The 16,870-nt window shown below is 37.3% G+C and overlaps 1 protein-coding gene across 4 annotated transcripts in view; it reads right to left on the bottom strand.

The window, feature by feature from the left end:
* Positions 1-16,212, bottom strand: part of raph1a (Ras association (RalGDS/AF-6) and pleckstrin homology domains 1a) — a 77,559-nt gene extending 61,347 nt beyond the window's left edge. For 3 of the 4 annotated variants that reach the window (XM_077216192.1, XM_077216191.1, XM_077216190.1), the window contains exon 1: positions 15,926-16,210. The gene's annotated coding sequence lies outside the window, so the exon portion shown is untranslated. Of the gene's footprint in view, positions 1-15,925 lie in introns of all 4 variants that reach the window. The other variant, XM_077216189.1, reaches the window with a different exon arrangement.
* Positions 16,213-16,870: the final 658 nt, after the last annotated feature.

Here is a 16,870-nt window from a genome sequence, read left to right as displayed (position 1 = left end):
AACTTTATTCTTATTACTATTAACTATAATTACCAAATAATGTTGGAGATCCTATAGGTTTTCTTTACACATGCATTGGCCTAATACTCTGAGATCACAGAATATGATGGGTCAAATTCATAGCTACCGTTACCAAAAAATTTGACCACTCTTTATTTCTTCATAACTGACTGTAATGTTCAATAAAGTGACTCATGTGATGTACGACCATCTCCCATTTATATTTTATTAAGCATATTGATTAGATATATTGATAAATATACTAGATGTGTCGCGGAATCTGACGGGTCATATTCATACCGGAAAATGTGGCCGCTCTTTATTTCACCATATCTGAATGTAATCTTCAATAAAGTGACTCATTTGATGTTTAACCATCTCCCTTTTCTATTTTATAAAGCATATTGATCAGATATTTATAAATATATAGGGCCATCACGGAATCAGATGGGTTTCGATGCCATCCTCTATAATTGGTCTAAATATTTTAAAAAAACGAAGCTGCACAAACAAAACTTTAACAGGCACAAACGAACGAGACTATTTTATTTGGAGGATGTGGGGGGCTGGGTGACATCAGAATGACCTGTAAATATTCTTTAAATATCTAAAAAATTGAAGCAGCACAAACAATAAAGCAAAGTAACAGCACAAATGAAGTAAGTAAGGGGGCGGGGCAGGGGCGTGATCGGCTCGGAATGCATTTTCAAATTGCACATTGAATTTTGCTACATTCATTGCGGGACATTTAATGAAAATGCAATCGCAAGTGTCTTAACTGTGAGTGTAAATGCAATTAAGAAAAATAACATTTAAAATATCATTTTGCTACAGTTTTTGCTTGAACATTTTAAACAGATCTAATAATTTCTTGAATACATTTTCATTTTAATTTTGCAACTTATAAAGCGTTAAAATATGTATTCAATTTACATATTAAAACATATGTATGAAATGGCAAATGTAAATTATATAGTTGAATTATCATTTTCATTTTGCACCAAACGTTGCACAAATGTAATGGAAAATGTAAATTTAAATACAGAAATGCATTGCCATTTTACATATTGCATTGTCATTTTACATATTGCATTATCATTTTGCATATTACATTTCAAATTGAATATTGCTACACATAAGCTTCCATACAAAACAGCTCTTTTTAAAACAGGCCCCAAAAATGACATTTTCAAATGGTTATTATAAATTAACTATGGGGTATTTTGTGCTGAAACTTCACAAATACATTCTGGGGACACCCGAGACCAATATTACATCTTGTAAAAAGGGGCATAATAGGTGCCCTTTAAATTGTATGTGAAAATTTTAAATGAAAACTTAAAAAATAAAAAAGATAACACTAATAATTTAATAATACTTGTACGTTTACTAATAATTTTCAGTGTTTTCTTTTTCTTTTTTAGACAAAATAAAAATAATGATCAGCTTATTTGTATCGGACAGAATTAAAAAATTGCTACGCCTTAGGCAGGAGTGCTGAAGACCCATCATAACTTCACCAGACCTGCTTTGAAATTCTATCCCACAAATCCATGAACCATCTCTACTTTCACACCGCAGTCTTTATCACATTCATACACACAATGGTGTGTGTATGTCTGGGTTTAATCGCAGAGGAGCTGATTAGTTTCTGCGCACCACGGTTGGCGCCACTGGAGGGTCAGAGCGATCTGATTCAGAACACACACATGCTGAGCATTAAGAAGCACGCAATAGTGGAAATGTTTCAATGCTGACATGGTATCCATGAGCCAAATGACAACAGCACAAAGGCTTTGTTGTTGCTATGCATTCTGGGATTGATATATCTGCAAAAGGCATGCAAAAGGCATGCAAATGTACTCAAAATTTACATTGGGAAGTTGGGAACACACCCATGATACCCTAAAATGCTGCCTACACAGGCAGCTCACTTGGTGTGATAGAGGATTAAAGAACCTTTTCATTGGGCAGCCATCCCACTCGCATTAAAGCGGCACGTAGGTGATTCTCTGCAGAAAAAAATTTTTACGCTGGTTGAAAGTCTCCTCATATCCTGATAGCAATCACTCTGTTAAGCGGTCTAAATATATTTTAGACCATAGGATGTTCGTTCAATCGTTGCGTTCGGTCCGAACGGTCCTATGGCATGTCTTCCAAAGTGTGTTTGCATACCACTGCGCAGCCTGTTTACGCAGACATAATAAGTCATCAGTGCTTTCACATACACAGTGCAGACTGAGCGAGAATGGCAGGCATGCAGCAACAACAACCAGACTCTCATCGTGGAACCCCTGGCATGCAAGAAATATTATTACACACTGACAAGTTTTGCTAGCTAAACAAACCGAAAACTTGCTGCATCTAAGTCCGTTCTTAAGAATCTGTTTACGTTTGGTATTGTAGCTGTTACTAACTACTATAAAGTTTTCTCTAAAATTATAAATATGTCTATGGCAGGGAGGGTGGGATGTACGCTTTTAGTGCTATCAGGCTAAAGTAAGCATTTTCCCAGATGTCCTATGGCACCTTTAAGTTTAATAGTAAATTACTAGGTTTGCTGCTGACCTATTGTACGACTGAAACTGAACTCTCATCATTACATTTAGGTATCTACAACAGGATAACCAATGCTACACATGCTGCTACATGAGTTGGACAACCCCAAGAACAGGATGTTTTATCTAAAAGGCCAGTCGAGTGGATCATATCCATTACACAGATTCAATATCACATACACATGATTAACTCTTCATTTGTACTTTGTCTCATGAAATTCCCATACAGTAACAAGCCAAGAAGTGATGGCAAGAGATGTTTTTTACTGTTTAAAAATTCTTAGCCTAATGTAAATTATATGGAAGTGGCTTGGGTTTCTTAAAAGCAATGAAGTGCAGATTAGGGGCCGGTTAACACAGAACGCATATTTGTGGGTAAATGCACAAGATGATCATCAATGAATAATAAAAAAAAAATAAATAAATAAATAAAATAAATAAATAAAATAAAATAGTGAACTTTTATGTATAGGTTGTGCCTCTTCAAATATTAGGTTTCTCCAAGCTTCAGTCATTGTCGGGATACTCTTCAATCTGGTAGTATTATCAAAATATACTGTATACGGTGATGAATATATATATATATATATATATATATATATATTGATCAATATGGAAAATAATATTGTGTTCATATTTGATGCCATATCACCCAGCCCTAATTGCACCCTTTCGGACTCTGAGGACACAATGCGCATGATGCCCCTCTTCAGCCACCCAATGAGATTCTGTCTCTGGGATGGTGTTAGGAGGGTCTAGGCCATGACGTCACAAACGAGGTAAACCCTCAAAACACACACACACACACAGACAGACAGAGAAAGAGAGAAAGAGAGAGGGAAAGAGAGGGGAGAGAGAGAGAGAGAGAGAGAGAGAGAGAGAGAGAGAGAGAGAGAGAGAGAGAGAGAGAGAGAGAGAGAGAGAGAGAGAGCAGGGGCTTTGAGAGATAGTGTATAGTGAAGTTGTAAAGACTGACAAATGAATAATATATTTCAATATTTAATGTTAACAATAATTATAATTAAATATTTTTAAATATTCAGTTTAAAAATAGTGGGGTAAAATTTTACCTATTAAATGTAAGTGTACCCACCAAGGACTAGGTTTTTTTCATAGATAATTATTGACAGTTTATAAGAAAAATCATTAGTTAAAATGCAAGATTTATCTCTCATTTGAAAATGTGTTAATTGGTTGATGTACATTTTAGAATATAAAATTAAGATAATTTAGGAATAAAGTCATAAGTCTGGCATGGGCTTAATTGGTACTTTTGAAAGTGGGCGTAAAGGGTACATGGGCTTAATGGGTACACTTACCCTAACAGGTAACAATATGCTTAATCCAACTTTATGTGTGTGGGCTTGTGTGTGCACACACTTTTAGTGTCTAATACACGCTCCCTTTCCTTACTAAACATATAAAGACTTTCTGCCCCAACATCTAATTTCTCCTTTACAACTTTCAGAGAGTTGGAAAATTTCTTCTGAACTTTGGCCTAAATCTTGAACTTTTCTGACAATTTCCAGAAAGCTTCCACAGAATGACACTTCTGACTGAAAAGAACAGACAAAACCTATTTTTCAGTCAATAAACAAGTTAAACAAAATAAAGGTGTCAATCTGAACAAACTTCAACAATTTCCTATGAACATCCAGAAACATTTGTCTCTCCTTTACATCAGAGCTGGACGTGTTAGAGGGAAAAACAGCTGGGATGTAATTATGTCTCTCCTTGCATTACCACAGCTGTTCCAGACATGTCAAAACACGATCAAATGATTTTCTGTGTAAGGAGTTCACTCTTAGACCTGGATATATAGAGGATACTGTTACTCCCAGTGCTGAAACTAACTTTGAATTATGAGAGTAGATTGTGGATTGGGAAGCTAAAGTTTCAAATTAGTCAAGCTACCCTTTTGTAACAGTGGTTGCAATAAAAGTTAATACAAAAAAGTAGCTAACTGGTACATTACATTTGTTAAGAGGGGAAAAATGTCTTCTAATATAACAGATTTCACACATAGATTTCGTAATTAATGAAACTAGAAAACAATTTAAATAACAGTGAAAAGAGCAGTAAAATTTCTCCACTCATAACTCAAATGAATCATTTTGAACGTGTTGACTAACATGTATTGTCCGAACGGATCCACTAAAATGAATCACACCGAACTCTTTTCTTTTAAATTAAAATGATACTGCCAACATCTCTACATTTCTCATTCACCTTGAACAAGAGTTTGACCTTAACCAGCTGACACTGCTCACAGTCAGATACCTAGCTAGTAAAATAAACGTCGCAATGAATCAATAAACAGAGAGGGAAGAAGACCATAAACCTGCATCCTGATCTCCATCCTCTCATTCTTCCCCCGGTCCACCACACAGGGAACAGAGGAGAAAGCTTGGCACGACGGGAAACAACAACATTAGACGAGTGAACCAAAAGCAAATGAGGTTAGATTTTCCAAGCACGGATTTCAACATTATCAACACGCCAGAAAGTTTCTTCTATTCATACTCTCTCTTTTTACGATCTGGCCTTCTGGCAAGCCTACAATTTTGCTGCTTTTTATGAATCCTCTATAAAACCAATAACAAAATGGGTTGCGTGGTTACATCAAGGTAAGATCTCAGCGATTCAACCATTTACAGGTCAAGACAGAACAACTTGTGCCGCTCGGATTGCACCGACAAGGCCAAGCAGAAATTTGTTCAAGCTGAGATTTGGGAACACAGATAACTCTGTAGTTATCATGCAGTCAGAGACACGTCTGCCACTATTTGAGCTGACAGAGACAGCACAAGCAGTGATGGTTGATGCTCTATCATGCGAACTCTACCCCCATTGTCACTCTCTCACAATCTCGTCCCAGAACACACTTGGCTGCCTTACAAGATTAGGTCAGGACTGAAACAGTGGGTCGCTAGCATTAACAGCCGACCGCTACTAGGTCGCTTCTTTGGTCATGCTGAACAAAAATAACACAGTACCACTTGCAAATATCTAAAATATCCTTTAAAAAAACAACCCACTCTCCAACAACCCCCTAGAGTCTGACACTTACTAACTACTATCTCTTTGATTGTTATTTGTGCTGCTTTACATTTGATTAAATAACAAATCTAGGCTAGAGAGAGAAAATACATCAAATAAATACCAGAATGAGAGACTTTGCTTATTGAAATGTTAATGTATCATTTTTTATTTATTAAAGCAGCAGTAGGGAGTTTTGAGAAAATGTTACTTAGCCTGAAAATTTGAACAAGCACAACTTACAGGTCCAACCCCGTTTCTCTCTGCTATGCTACAGCCCTCCCTCCACAGCTCCTCCCACACAGCGGAGCCTGCCGTGAACGCGCAGGCTAGTAAACAGGACCACCGATGACGGCGGATTATAAACAGTTATGGAACATTCACTAATAGGGACGAAACATCAACAATATGCTTTACATTGACTATGGCCTGTCCATACTTTGACTACAAACTTTGTCCTCAAATCATTATGTATTTTGCAATACATGTAGCAGCTAACTTTCTAAAGTTGCACTCTTTCTATAAGTTATAAATAGCTAGTAAGATAACGTTAAAGGATTAGTTCACTTTTAAAAAAACTTTTGCTGATAATTTACTCACCCTCATGTCACCCAAGATGTCCATGTCTTTCTTTCTTCAGTCGAAAAGAAATTAAGGTTTTTTTTAAAAACATTCCAGGGCTTTTCTCCATATAATGCACTTCAATAGGACACAAACGTTTCAAGGACCAAATGACAGTTTCAGTGCAGCTTCAAAGGCCTTTAAACGATACCAGACGATGAATAAGGGTCTTATCTAGCGAAACGATCGGTCATTTCAAAAATAAATAAAAAAGTTGAAGTTTTATAAGCACAAATGCTCGCCTTGCTCTGTTCTGTGATGCACGTTCGTGATCCTGTTCGAACTCGTTCATCAAAATGAACAAATCTTTTTTCGAGTCATTTCGTTCGTTGAATGAACGAAATGACTCGAAAAAGGATTCGTTCATTTGGATGAACGAGTTCGAACAGAAGAGTCACGAACGACGGTACGCGCTCGCGCTGTGCAAGAGAGGGGTGATCAGCGCGTACACGAGCGTGATTGACACTGCTAAGACATTCCTCCTGGCTCTGATTGGTTGTTTCTGACCAGGAGCGGTGTATTTCTGCAAATGGCTATAGGACCACAGGGAGGAGCCAGAGGAGCTTGATTTTTTCACAGATTATCTGTCTGATATTCTACTGTCAGGACATAATGACAGTTTTAACAAATATTTGTTTACAAAAGCTACTTACTGGAGCTTTAAAGGGGACATGAACAACAACAAAAAAAATAATGAAGCGAATAAATGGACAGGCAGTGTCTTACTGATGCGATCTGACTAGAAATTTGTTAAAAATAAAGTTCATCCACTCTTCATCCACTTAATGTTAGGATCACAAAGACGGCAATAAAAAGACTGCGTTTTCTCACAACTTGGCACTTCAAAACATCTTGTAATCCTCAGAAGCATCTCTATTGTTTTGTTGCGAGAGTAATGACACGCACAAATAGGTGGGCGGGGCTAAAGAGGCAATGATGTAAAAAGTAGGTGTTTATCTTCTTCGGCAAAGGCAGTCTTTCGTCACACATGACGTAATAATGTGACAAAATCCGAAACGAGACGTTTTCTGAGCTTGGTATCAATAAAAGCGGTTTAGACTAACGATAAAGTTTTGGGTTCTGAAACTCTGAAAAGGATATTTTTATAGTACAATGACCAAAGAATGTCAAAAGATCCAGGAAATTTTTATTTCTCAATGCATGAACCCTTTAAGACATGATAAGACAATTTAAGACAAATTGTTAAGGTTTTGTTTTTTTAAAGAAATTAATCATTTTATTCAGCAAGAATGGATGTATTAAGTTAATCACGTAACATTAAAGAGATTTATGTTACAAAAGATTTTAATTTCAAATAAATTATTTTCCTTTGAAGTTTATTCATCAAAGAATCCTCAAAAAAAAAACTATCATTGCTTCCACAAAAATATTAAGCTGCACATCTGTTTTCAACATTGATAATAATTTGAAATGTTCCTTGAGTGACTTAATGATTTCTGAAGGATCACGTTGAGGCACTGAAGACTGAAAATGCTGAAAATCCAGCTTTGCCATCACAGGAATAAATTACATTTCAACATACATTCAAACACAAAAATGTTATTTTAAATTATAATATTTCACAATGTTACTGTTTTCACTGTATTTTTGATCAAGGAAAGGCACCCTTGGTGAACATAAGAAACTTCTTGGTTTAAATGAACAGTTAGTCCCATTCCAAACTCACATCATTGGTGCCAAATGTTGCCAAGTTGGGACCCTCAAACAAGCAGATTAGACCATGTGATGCCACAGTAAAGACCAGACAGTAAACAGGGTTCCCACACCTTGCCTTGGTTAACTTCAAATTCAAGGACTTTCCAGGTACCATCAAATTCAAGGACTTAACATTTCAAGTGACAGCAAGGTTGCATCGTGTAAGATACATTGTTACAGTTTTTTTCATCTGTCAAATAACTATGCAAAAAGCTTTTTTTTGCACTTATTTTTGGCCATATGACAGAGATCTGATATTCTATTTGTTGTATTTATGTTTTGCATGAAACTGAAGAATATTTTGTATATCCTATGAAAAAAATTATGATAATAATCAAATCAAATATTAAATAAAATAAAAATGTCAAGGTCTTGGAACTGATTATTTCAACATGACAACTTGACAGCTCAACAATAAACCATGAGAAAACATGAGATCAAGTATGTAAACTTGCAACAGAACGCATATTATTATTTTACATTATTTTACTAACCCCAACTCTTCAGTGTATGTTGGTGTGCCTTAAGCAGTCATTCTGAACCAGTAATCTTGTTTTTGACAATTCTGCAGGGATGGGATAATTTTTTTCATTTTAAATGTATTTAATACTTAAATTATGAGTACATTATTCTGTATTAATTTTTGTCCCATTTTTATTTAAATAATTTAGCACTTTTTAAAACTTTTTTAAATGCCATAAATTGTGTATGACAGATAGGATCAACATTTATTAAGCATATGATTTATATTTATAAACGATACATTAATAAATAACATTATAATCTATTAATTAATCTGTCAAATAACGTCTACAAAGATAAACGTTACATGTCTACCAAGCTCTGACAATGTATGGAATATTATATTATATTATATTAATCCAAATTTAAAAACAAAAAACCAATAGCCCTATATCTTTAAAAGCACGGATTTGTCTGCCACGGTATATTGCTTTAAGACAGAAGTCCAACTTTGCGTATGCAAATTAAACTTTGCAGTACGCTGTACGTTCATCATTAGTTACTGGACAGACATTGATACCTATTTTCAGATCTGAAGAGGACGTTAGCTCAAAATGGTTTTAAAAAAACCGCGCATAAGTAACGTTACGCCCGTTTACGGCGCATGTTCTCTAGACTCCGTCGTACTATGGAAACAAACATGCTAACATGCAATCACCCGGAAATGAATGGGTGGGTCTATGTAAAATAAGGGACAAATCGTATCACTCATTGATTTGATACGGGACACATCATTTTACCTTTAAATAGTAAAAATTTGGTATATTACGGGACGGGTGTCAACCCTACTGGCAAGCCATTCTTTGTAATCTTCTTTAGTGAGCCAAATATCTTGAAACTTGCATTATCCAGGCATCATGTTTCTGCGGTTTCAGCCTTTTCTTGCAATGTTTCACTGTGTCTGTGATACGTTGAGATACCATCGTAGTAGTTTTGTGCGTGTGTGAACGTCATGGCAATGTACAACACTAAGTACCTCACGCGGGAAACACAGCTAGTATGCATAGGCCACGAAGTGTTGGTGAAATAACACATTAGCGGACCGGATAGAATAATATGGATTTTTTTTCCAGAAAACTTCTTGTACAAAATAAATTCAAGCACTTTCACAAGGGCCTTGAATTTTTTTTTTCAGATTCATAAACTTTCAAGGATTTCAAGGACCCATGGGAACCCTGTAGAAATTAAACACTATATCTTACTAAATTGTTCCTTACCTCTTACTGAAACCATATCTGCACACTGCCAGAGGAGGAGAGCTGATTGGCTGGAACATCTTGAAATACTGAAATACATATGGCTGAAATACACCCACTTGTATTTACATTGGGTGAGGCATTGTTCCACCTATCTACCGAAACAAAAGCTCCTCAGGTGGCAACAGTATGAATCAGCAAAATATCATGACAAACAAACTACTTAGATGTTGATATACCACCTTTCATCAACAAATGCAACTGCTGACAACTTCATCACAATTTGGTGATCTACAGCACTGACAGACAGACAGACAGAAACTTCTCCTCGAACACAACAATATCAGAAAGCGCCGAAGGCAAATCTGCCTCACCACAAACACATTTAAAGCTCTCTATCAGCTCTGAACATCAATAATGTGGAACAACAATTAAAAAAAACGTATTACATGGAATACTTGATTCCGGTTTCTCAATCATTCTGCTGTCAACGTAATTTGGTGTAATCTGACCACTAAACTGCATAACACACCTAAAATGGGGGTTTTACAGTATTAAAGTGACATGTAAAGGCCAAGTATGGTAACCCATACTCAGAACCGAAACTGCATTTAACCCATTCAAGTTACACACGTTGGGAGCAGTAAGTAGTGAACACACACGCACACTGCAAACCATGGATACACATAACCGAACCAGTGGGCAGACATTTTTGCAGCGGCGCCCAGGGAGCGATTGGGGAATAGGTGCGTTGCTCAGTCACTTCCTGCAAGTATTGAGAAACAGATTACCAGTCTGACTCTCTAACCATTGGGCCACAACTGCCCCTACAAATATCATCAATATATGTCTAATTAAAAGAAATATTACGTCTACCCTACCATAAGGTCCACTGACTTATATCCCAGCTGTGCTTTCAGTTCTTGTATCAGTCGACAAGTCTCTTTCTTTTCACATAATGAAACAATATAACTCAAATCAATATTTAATTTAAATATTTATTTGGTAAGTGGCCATGTAATAGGCCAAGCAGGATAATATACAATCAGCAGGTCGTTACCACTCCAACCCATTTGGGGTGTTACAACAAGACACCTTTCCTTCGCATTGGGGTCCTGATTATTCCATCTGGTTTACTTTGTAATGAGCAGTTGACTGTACATTATCCCTTAATACGGTGCCTTATAATAAGAATGCAAGGGCAGAGAAACTTTTGTCAGTTATGCACAAAAGGAGGACAAACAGTACACATTGAGAGTGTCACTTCACACTCGGCTGATGGTAGTCCTTGAGCACAACTGATAGAACTCTGGTTATTCATTCCTTCTCTCCCTTTAGCCCGTGTCCTGTGGGAAACAGCCACTCCTCTCAGAGGGACGTGGGGATGAAGGCTGCCAAGGTCAACTGTGTCCATAAAATCTTGGCAGCAGTATAATGTGACACTTAATCTCATTGACTGTCAGTGGCTAAAGGAGCTCAAATGAAGGCTGCAGCCCGTCAAAAAGAACCACTCCACTATCTGTGGTCTTAAAGGATTAGTTAACCCCAAAATCTAAATCTGTCATCGTTTACTCACCTTTATGTTACACAAACGACTTTCTTGCCAAGTCATACAGGTTTGCAACAGCATGAGGGTGAGTGAAATTCTTCGCCCTCGTGTGAAATTTTCAATTCCGCGGATTCCTATTGAAATAAACCGTTTTTGTCTGACAAAATCTGTATGGTAAATGTGAACACACCTAAAGAGTTTGTCAAAGAAGGCGAAATAAATAAGTGAATTGTATAACACACAAGTAAAACATTGAGGTGTGGATCATATTGTTTATAAAAATGCTGTTCATAACAGATCATTGGGCACAGCCTCTAATAATGGCAATTCATTTAACTCAAAAACTAAGGCTATGTTCACACTGCCAGTCCAAATCCGATTATATGTGTATCCGATTGGAATCTGATCTAAAATTGACATCCACATTGTGTATCGCAACTGTTCAGATCTGATTTGTGTCCATGCCGCTCTTTCGGTTTCCGGAATATCCGTATTGGATTTTATGGCAGTGATGCAGCGTTGGCAGGTATACGCCAAAAACAACAACAGCAACATGGTGGGGTTTGCAATGTGTATCGCCGCGCTGGAGGCTGTTACACGTGGCTTTATTAAATGCTGTTGTGGCGGCAAAACCATAACCTTGTTGTTCCTATAACAACATCTGATGTTTACATTTTACGTGCCGTTAGAAAGTCACATAAACTACGCGAAATCCGATCAGAGCAGTCAGTCTGAAATAGATTTCAAGAAATGCGATTTGAATAGCATTTCAAACCACATATGAATGTAGCTCAAAACAGATTTGTAAACATTGCATTTGATGTGATTTTATTGCCTTGCTTAATCTGATCGGATTTCAATCGGATATGCACTGACAGTTGGATATGCAGTGATTTAGACTGACAGCCTAAATTATCAGGGCATTATTTTCCAACAATATGTCTTAAGTGACAGCATTTCATGGGGTAGAAAGCATGACAAAGAAGCTTTTGGGAGTTTGTAATTTGTGTCTCCAAATGGAATTGCAAATATTATGCTTGTTTTCAAACAAGCTTTTTCCAACCCCATGTACCATTGGTCAATCAGATAGTCCTGCCCCCAAACTCACACCATTGGCTGGGCTCATGTTGCTGTGCTGGTCGAGATACTCAATCAGACAGAGCAATGTTTTAAAGGACCACAGAACCACAATACTTCCTCTTTTCAGGGGAAACAAACAATCTACAAATGGCTTATTTTAGTGCACCGCGAATTACAGTAAAACAGGTCAAATTATTGTAACACTGAAAACCTACACTTCATCTTAAAGTCGGCATGACGTGAAAATTCATCTATTTTCTAAATGCATGTTATAGATCTTATTGTGATCAATTCTTCCATGCATGCGTTTGACCTCGTAAATTAAAAAATATCATTAACAGATCTTGCTTTGTAATGACTTCTCTCTGGTGCCGTATGCCTTCTCCAATCATTGCTTAAACTCTTTCTTACAATCGACTGAAAGCTCACATTCAGATCTGCCTCCATCTAATCAACAACTGATGCACAGAACCAAGTCCTTGACTGGCATTGTGACGAAAAGATCTGTTGCTAATTCAGTTTTGGTCATTGTAAATAATTCATGCATTTTGATAGCAAATTGAGTTCATGAACGCAATGAATCTCCCTCTCCAGCAGTTTACCTCTCACACACACAGATGAAGCCGTGTCACCGCCAGTGGCAGCTGCCAATGTTTTTTTAAAACAACACTGGTTGAGAGGCTGTAAACACTTTTAATCTTTTACCCAATATAGGCAGGTTACAATATAGGCAGTGCTGTTAGAAGGGAAGCCAATGCAAGGAGGGCAAAATCTGACATTGTTGTAAGACAGTTCACATTGATGTGAACATAATACAGAACCAAACACGCCTAAATAAAACATTGAATCACAATGCAAAGCTCAACAGGCCATGTGTACAAACACTCTGACATGAGTCACCTCGTTCCACCTCTACAGGTTACAATGTTATGGAGACGGGGGGGGATTATATGACAAATCATTCTGATGACAAATCAGGCTCTGGTCTTATATCTGTTACATCCAAGGGAGCAAACATCTGCATAGACTCAGAAAAGTGCCATTCATGAGCGATACTAAGCCGATGACAGATCCCACACACCTGACAACAATACATTCGGGCTGCTATACAGCAGATGTCACTTAAATGAGCTGATTCAAATTGGCACAAAGTCCTCCCTCCCTCACGAAACATTAGCAATATTGCACTTGTGCTGCACTGAAGATTGATGCGCATGGTTGACCTGCTCCTGCCCCAACAAAGGACGTCCTTTCGTCCGAGACTCGTGGGACGCTATTAATTGAAATCGCTTCACTCCCTTTCATCCTAGCTGGCCGCTTCCTCTTCGTCTGCTCTTTTCCTACGTCCTCAAGAGCCCCGCAGTCGTCTCCAGTTTCAGTACTGAGAGTGGGCGCAGTGCGAGCCGTCAGATATAAGCTCATGCTGCAAAGGTCAGCAACACAGAGAACCTACTGGATCTTTATCAGGACTCATTTACGATCACTTGGAACAAAGAATCTGTCAAGCAGAAAAAGATCCAGGCCGCTAGACTCTCTGCATTTTGGTCCACACTGCCAGCATCCACCCTAGTTTCACAATCACTTGACGTCATTCGGGTATAGTAGGCCAGCTCTAGAAAGAGGAATCCAGTGGGAATGGACCACTGGCTTGCTGCTGCACATATGGTGAGAGGTAATGAGAATTATTTCTGCACATACCACTAACAATGCATTTTAGGGGCCTCATACTATTACTAACAATGCATTTTGGGAACCTTTTAGCAACACTGAAGAAAAAATCCCCATTGTAATTCCTATATAAAAAGAAAAACAATTTCATTGTTTTACATCCCTCTCAGCACATATTCTACTGCTCCCACTGGATTAGACTGAAGCAACAGCAGTCTGTGCAGGAGAAATACATCTCAAGTTTAATGCATTACCAGCAGCAAGCGCAGTAAAGCTTCCAAAATCTGAAGCAAAGAGATTGCTTTTAGTTCTATACCAATGCAATGATACACATTTCAGATCTGAGCTCTTCCAGTCTGCCTCTAGCCTCTATACTGAAGTCATCAAAGATGCATAATTATGAAAGATGATAGTACATTCTTATATGACAGTCATCTGCAATCTACTGTAAAGTAGCATTAAAAAAGCCATAAAGACATGATTTTGGACTTGTGACCACTAGTACACATACCACTCTTTGGGGGTCTGTATTTTTTGTTTTTTGTCTCTTTTGCTCACCAACGCTGCATTTATTTAATCAAAAATACAGAAAACTATAATATTATGAAATAGTTTTACAATTTAAAATAACTTTTCTATTTTAATATATTGTTTAAATGTAATTTATTCATGTTATGGCAAATCTGAGCATTTTCAGCATTATTACTGCAGTCTTCAGTGTAACATGATCCTTCAGAAATCATTCTAATATGCTGATTTTGCTGCTCAAGAATTTTTTTTAATTCATTATAAATGTTGAAAATTATTAATATTTTTGAAGAAACCATAATACAGTTTTTCAGGATTCTTTGATGAATAGAAAGTTCAAAAGAACAAGATTATTTTGAAACAGAAATGCTGTGTAACAATGTAAAAGTGACCATTTTATCAATTAATAAATCCTTGCTGAATAAAAGTATTAGTCTAAAGTATTGTTTGTTCTTGATGTAAATGTATTTTTTTTTTTTTACATTTACATACATACATTTTTACATTGTTGGCCAAAAACGGTTTGATCATGCATGCTACATTTTTGTTGTTATGTGATCTGTTATGTGAACTGTTTTAGTGCTTACATGCTGAAAAACTAACTGGCAGGATTAATTGTGACAGCATACCTCATATAATGTTACCTTTCGTTTAAAGGAAACTTTCCGAAATAAAGCCTGTAAAATAAATATTGGCTGAAGTAAAAGTATACACAATCTCAGACAAGCTGGACAAATATGTGTGAAAATAGTCCTCCACTGCACGGGCACCAAGACTGGCACTAAACTCACAGCTGTCATGGCAAAGGGTGGAGCCTGAAGTGTGTGTGTGTGTGTGTGTGTGTGTGTGTGTGTGTGTAGGGGAGGTCCAATTTGGCAACAGCTCATCTGTGTGCAGTATGTGTTACTGCAGAACACACTCCACCAGCTACAATGAGGGTGAAAAAAAAACACCAATAACAGCAGAAACGAGACCAAGAAGGCTTATAGCGAAGGTTTAACATCTCAACCAGCCTCAAGATCCGGAACAACAGCAGATGTAGGCTATTCAGATAGATGGAGATGCACCCCATCCTCTATTTGACAGACTGATTAATCTCGCCTCATTATTCCAGATTCTTTATTCTATAGTGCAAAAACTGACAAATCAGCTAAATGTAGGCTACCATTAATCGTTTCAGTATTTTAATATCGAATACAACGTTTTTTTGTTTTTTTTTTACAGGGAGCAGCCCTGATATTCAGACATGAAGGCACTGCACAGCTGTCTGAATTTCAGGGCTGTTCCCTGGATTTTCCTCTGTGTATCCCTAGATACTAATGAGCTAATAATACACAGCCAGTGTGAAATACACAAGCCAATGCTCGTGCTCGGTTAATTAATGTCTTTGTTTCAAAAACAGGTCGCATGCAGCAGCGAGTATAAATAAAGAGTAACTAGGCGCTTACTGTCGCAAAGCAGCCGACGGTTCTGCGGCTTGTCTTGTCCGAAGGAAACGGTAACAATGGAAAAAAGCCGCTGATGTGTTGCGCAAATCCAGCGACAGAATCCCAGGTCCTGCACTTAAATCGAGGTTTCGTTGCCAGTGCCGACCGACCGCTTATATTTGAGGATGAGGATGGTGGTGATGATGATGAGACGAGCGAGCCTCCCGTTTCTCTCCCGCTTCCATTCCCGTTCTGAGCTGCGGACCGATGCGCGTTCCTGGCGTCTCCGCTTCCTGTCCAGCCCCGAAATCCATGTGATTGAGCCCTACCCGTTGTGACGTCATGCAAGGCATGGAAATACGACTCACTGGCGTTTTGACACAATGGCTTTCCCATAAAAAAATAATGCATATGTAGGCTACCCTGTACGAAATGTGCATTGCATTAGGCCGCATTTTCAATAGGCTATAGGACATTTTCGGAGCCCAATATATTATTTTTCTTGCATAGTATGACATATTGGCGTCCCTGACCCTGACGATTACCATATATTACAAGCAAAACACTTAAGTTGGTAACACTTTACAATAAGGTTTCATTAGATAACATAAGTTAAATACATTACATGGACTAATAATGAACTGCACTTCTACAAGGCAAGGCAAGTTTATTTATATAGCACATTTCATACACTATGGCAATTCAAAGTGCTTTACAGAAAGGAATTAAAATAATCACAAAATAAAAGCAAGGGAAATTAAAACAGTTATTAAAGAAATTATATGATACAGTTATAAAATGAATTAGAAAGTAAAAGAGTACAACATAAATGAATATAAATTTATTAATCTTTGTTAATGTAAATTTCAATATTTAGGCCACTATACATTATTAAAATCAAAAGTTCAAAGCTCAAATTTGTTAACATTAGTTAATGCACTGTATTTTTTATTAACTAGCGTTAAC

The sequence above is a fragment of the Siphateles boraxobius genome, unplaced genomic scaffold, assembly GCF_051911475.1.
Source record: "Siphateles boraxobius isolate OS27281-9 unplaced genomic scaffold, OSU_SipBor_1 7, whole genome shotgun sequence".
In the NCBI taxonomy this organism is placed as follows: Eukaryota; Metazoa; Chordata; class Actinopteri; order Cypriniformes; family Leuciscidae; genus Siphateles; species Siphateles boraxobius.
This window is presented reverse-complemented; position numbering and strand designations above follow the sequence as displayed.